The 5,014-nt window shown below is 55.2% G+C and overlaps 1 non-coding gene across 1 annotated transcript; it reads left to right on the top strand.

Annotated features, from left to right (window-relative positions):
* The first annotated feature begins 4,549 nt into the window (after positions 1-4,549).
* On the top strand, positions 4,550-4,656 carry LOC112061960 (U6 spliceosomal RNA). Its single transcript, XR_002890463.1, has one exon. It is a non-coding gene; the product is annotated as a U6 spliceosomal RNA (small nuclear RNA).
* Positions 4,657-5,014: the final 358 nt, after the last annotated feature.

The following is a 5,014-nucleotide window of genomic DNA, read 5'->3' on the forward strand; positions in this document are numbered from 1 at the left end:
GGCCTCTCACTGCTGCGGCCCCTCCCGTCGCGGAGCACAGGCTCCGGACGCGCAGGCTCGGCGGCCACGGCTCACGGGCCCAGCCGCTCCGCGGCACGTGGGATCCTCCCGGACCGGGGCACGAACCCGCGTCCCCCGCATCGGCAGGCGGGCTCTCAACCACTGCGCCACCAGGGAAGCCCGAGGCCAGCTTCTTGATTTTTAACTGTGTGAGAGCGAGCAGTGCAAAACCAAGAGGGTCCACTGGGCATCAACCATGTCAGTGACATAAGGGCATTTTGCTCCTATCAATTAAGACTGCTCTTAAATTTGGAAATTTAGGGGGTAAATATTACCAGAAAAACTGTTAACTTACAGTAAAAAAAAAAGAAAATACTTTTGATAAAGTTTAAAAAGAAATAGAGGCCAGGGGTCAGTTTGTTTCTTATAGAGACCTTTCCTGGGTTCAGAGCTAAGCGCTGGGTGCCTTTAATTCTCCTTTGAAAGTATGACACTTGATAACCTCCTTGTGAACTGTTTCTCAAAATAGGGCCTGGGCCCCGCGGCCGATCCCTGTGCTGGGAAACCTGAGCTGGGAGCCTCCATGCTCTGCTGGATCAGCCCCTCCCAGCCTGCACAACTGGCACCTTCAGACCTGCACCATCCGCTGGCGGGTGCAGAGCTGAGGGGCCAGGCCTGCTCCCCGACACACAGGGTCCAAAGCAGAGACGGTGGGAAAACGCCATGCTTGCTAAACCCAGGGCTAATGGCGCATGCGCCCAGCACTGGACGGGGGCCGCTGGGATCGCTTCCCCCTGTGGAAAGGAAGTGGGGAGGCAGTGTCCTCCTTTACGTCGCTGAACTAGCCCACCGCCCTCCGGCTCCTCCCGCCTGAGGGTATCTGTCTTGGTCCCGCCTTTAGCCTCCCTCCACCTCCAACACCAGATCAAAAAGCTGGGGTGGACACCAGAATTTTTACTGTGAGTCTGTGATTTCCAGAGAGCAATCACATCCCCTCAACTCAAAGCCAGGCACCTGAAAGGAAGTCTTTGATGTCTGACCTCGAAAAGCTGTCTTCCTGCCCACCGCCTCCCAAACCACGGGCCTGGGGCAGAGCCTGGCTGCAGGGGCCACGGCGTGGGAGCCCCTCTTTAAGAGAGAGACCGGAAAGCACGCGACAGAAGTCGGTCACGGCCAAACACGGGCAGCCCTGACGGTCCAGCCCCTGGGGCCTGCCAGGGTAGGGGGCCGGCCAGCCTTCCCGGCCCAGCTACCCCTGCTCTGGGCTCTTCCGGCCCCCATTCCCCACCCAGGCCCACCCCAAAGCCGGATCACGTCAGTCTGGCTGAACAAAAAGCCTCTGATTTTCTAAGCATCACAGGAGAAACTTAGCAGAAACTCGGGTGTCTCCCCAAACTAGGAACTGCCGTCTCCAGCAGGCGAGGACCTCTTTCAAGTAGGCAGGGCCTAGTCTGCTCGGTTTGTCTTCCGAGAGAAGAAAAGGGGTGCTTCCTGAAATCCAAACTTCCAACCTGCCATGCCGTCCACACAGACCAGTCGGGACTCACCCTGCGGCCCAGTGGGGTGCAGAGGCCTCACAGGGAGTGTGGGAAGGTCTACAAATGAGAAAACCCGGTTCCTGTTTGCAAAGGACTCGAAATACACCAGGGGATTCAGACGTGGGGGGATTACAGACGGAGAAAGCAGGATCGATCGTACGAGATGCGCAGAGGAAGAGACGATGACTTCTTCCAGCGCAGAGAACCTCAGCCAGTGGCTGCAGTCGGCAGGCTGATGCGATGCGGAGGAGCGGGGGGCCCCTCCAGGGAGGAGGGCAGTGGTGCTGCGTGAGGACTGCCCTCCCCGCGAGCAGGATTTGCAAGAACCTAGGCACCTGTCCCCACCCGAACGAAGCAGCTCGGGCCTGACAGCTGACACCGTGTCCTGTAGCACATGCAAGCTCGCAGCCCCTCGCATGAGCCTCGGTTCAGACAGCGCCACACAAAGGGGTGTGGGCACTGGGGGGGCGCCGCCTGGGTCCCGGGTCGGCTCCACACCAGCTGTCCCCCTGCAGCTCAGATGCCTCTCCTGGGAAGAGGACCAGGGGCAGCTCCCCCCCTCCCCCGCAGTGAGGGGCACAGCACGTAAAATAAAGTGACCGAGGCATCTGGCACACGGACGCACACGGACGCACTCGGGATACAAGCCCACCTCGCACCTGTCTCATCCTCCGGCCCCATGGCAACCAGCCCCGCCCCCCAACCCCAAGCCCCTCCCCAGCCTGGACTCACTTCCTGACTCAGGGTGGCAGCGGCTCCCTCTTGAAGGCTGAGCCCGCCAGGGATGCGCCGGGCTGGGGACCACCTCATTCTGTCCCGCACACTGGGTCGGCACCAAAGCTTTACCTGGCTGCCCACCTGGCCTCCGAGCTGGTCCAGGGAGGAGCCCCCTCCCCCCAGTTCCGACAACCGCGATTCCTTGCCCTTTGCTCCTTTCAAGTCAAAATCGAAATGAAGAAGCAAAAGGTCCAGCTGGGTGCCTGGAGCCTGAAGTCTTTTGTAACCTAAAGCTCGGCGGAGCTCTCCCTCCCTGGGGTCTGGAATCCCCACAGCTTCGTCAGCGTTCACCCAGATCGCAGCGAAGCCGCTTGGCACTCGTTAATGACTCTTCAAAGTTAAAACTTAATATGCTTTTCAGCTTGATTCTAACCTGTTAACAGGAAAAATAAAGCTTTTAAACAAAGCTACACCCTTCTCTACATCCTCACGACGATTTGTCCAGTGTTTCCCCACTATGTTCAACAGAAAGTTACACTGAAAATTTACAAAAACCACTTAAAATGCAGCTAGCCATAATGTTGAAAAATGAACTCAGCTAAAATGTTTCAGCTGAATTCACAGTTAAGCTTTGCTGATGTCAATACACGTAAACTGTACGGAGATCAGTTAAGTCCCTTTATCACTGTTTTCACTTATAAAATAGAAAAGGCTATAGTAACAAATTATGCTGTATATCCCCCTCAATTCTGTCGCTAGCTTCTGAAATCTGAATGTGGTATTACCAAAACATAGAATTATCATTGTATTTTGTCCATTCTGGGACACCTAGGGAAAAAAAAATTAACTTTCAAGAGCTGCCGTCCTTTCGGAAACATTAACATGTTAGCCAAGAAAACAAAAGATGTATTAGAATAGGGCAATATTTACACGGTGCTTTAGGTAATGACCAGGTCCCCAAGGAGGATTTCAGTCCTAGAAGCTTGGGGGTCATCTTCTGTTTCCAAGCTGTGGGATGTCTGCTGAGACCCCAACATGCAGCCCAGGGAGGGATGGCTGATGTCACAGGTGCCTTTGTTGACACGTCAGGCTGCCAGGACTCCAGCGGGACTCCCCTCCAGGACCACAGACACATGGGAGTGAGGCAGGAGGAAGAAATTCCACCCACCCAGGTGGTCACGAAGCTGCCAGTGGACGGACTCCAGGCCCTGTTCCCTGCCAGGTCGGGGGTCAGACCCCGTGAGGGCAGAGTCCACACAGCCATGACCAGCCGGCTTTGAGAGCCTCCCCGGCCCCCCAGGTAGGCCACCTCACATTTACCCACATGAAAGCCCTGTGACTGACGTTCCCGGTTGGCAGGTTGGGGGCAGTGAGGGTCCTTCCTCTGGAGCGGGGACAGCTGACCTCTCCGTGGGCCTTTCCCTTCAGCCCCCTCCCAAGCCCGGCCGCATCAGGGCAAGACCCTGCCCTTGCTGCGTTTTCTCTAAGAGGCCCTCAGCACATGCACCTTCCTGGGAAAGCCTCTTTAACAAGACGACGCAGATTTCTCAGTTTCCATGTCAAAGACCCTTTTCAGTCTCAAAGCAGCATCCCAGGGCAGACGGGCTGTAACCTACACAGGGGTCATTCTTTGCCCTCCAGCTCTGAAAAAGCACAGCATCCAACTCAGCTTTCCAGGAGCTTTCTTATCCTTGGGGGGGGAAAAAAACACTCAGTTTCTTCCAATTTTCCTAAGAGCAGGACACCGGCAAATGCTGGAGGCTGGCAGGCCGACATGGCCAGAGGATGGGAATCCATCAGCCCTGACCCTCAGCTGCAGAGACAGAGCGAGAGGACCAGGGCACCCATTTGGGGGTCACACTCACGCCATATCTCTCCCCAAACTAAAATGCTCTATCTTGTTAAGTTAAAGCAAAGGAAAAGAATATGTCGGCTTTAAATACACACCAGCCAGTCTTTTCTGTGTTTCCTACTCAAGGCTCCAGTTTGGGGAGCATCCAGCAGCCCCCAGCCCCCCAGCCGCCAGGCTCCAGTCCAGGACCCTGAATCCGTGGACCAGCACACTTACCACCACGCTTTCCTCTGCAGAGAACTCTGCCCTCTCATCCCCCCGCATCTCTGCCTTGTCCCTAAAGATCCACCTCTGCCCGGGGACTCCTTCTCCCAGGAAGGGTCCCAGGCAGAAGGAACCACACCTGCACCCGCCTCCCTCCATCCTGGGGACGCCCTCCCCGGGTGCCCGGGGGCTGCTTCCAGCAGTTACTCATTATTAAACATGAAATTTTATCGCTTATGGGCTCGCTTCGGCAGCACATATACTAAAACTGGAACGATACAGAGAAGATTAGCGTGGCCCCTGCGCAAGGATGACACGCCAATTCATGAGGCGTTCCGTACGTTTCCATTTGTCCTAGGGTTCTGACCGTCCGTTTTTTGTTTTTTTTACTTTTTAAAATTTTTCTTCTGAATAATTACTTTTTATTTTAATAACTTTATTTTATCCTCTTTCTTCCTTCCTTCCTTTCTTCCCTTCTTTCTTTCCTCCCTCCCTCCCTCCCTTTCTCTCTCTCCCTCTCTCCCTCCCTCCCTCCCTAACTCTCTCTCTCTCTCTCTCTTTCTTTCTACTTTTTCTCCCTTTTATTCTGAGCCGTGTGGATGAAAGGCTCTTGGTGCTGCAGCCAGGAGTCAGTGCTGTGCCTCTGAGGTGGGAGAGCCAACTTCAGGACACTGGTCCACAAGAGACCTCCCAGCTCCACATA

Source organism: Physeter macrocephalus, chromosome 5 (genome assembly GCF_002837175.3).
Source record: "Physeter macrocephalus isolate SW-GA chromosome 5, ASM283717v5, whole genome shotgun sequence".
NCBI lineage: Eukaryota > Metazoa > Chordata > Mammalia > Artiodactyla > Physeteridae > Physeter > Physeter macrocephalus.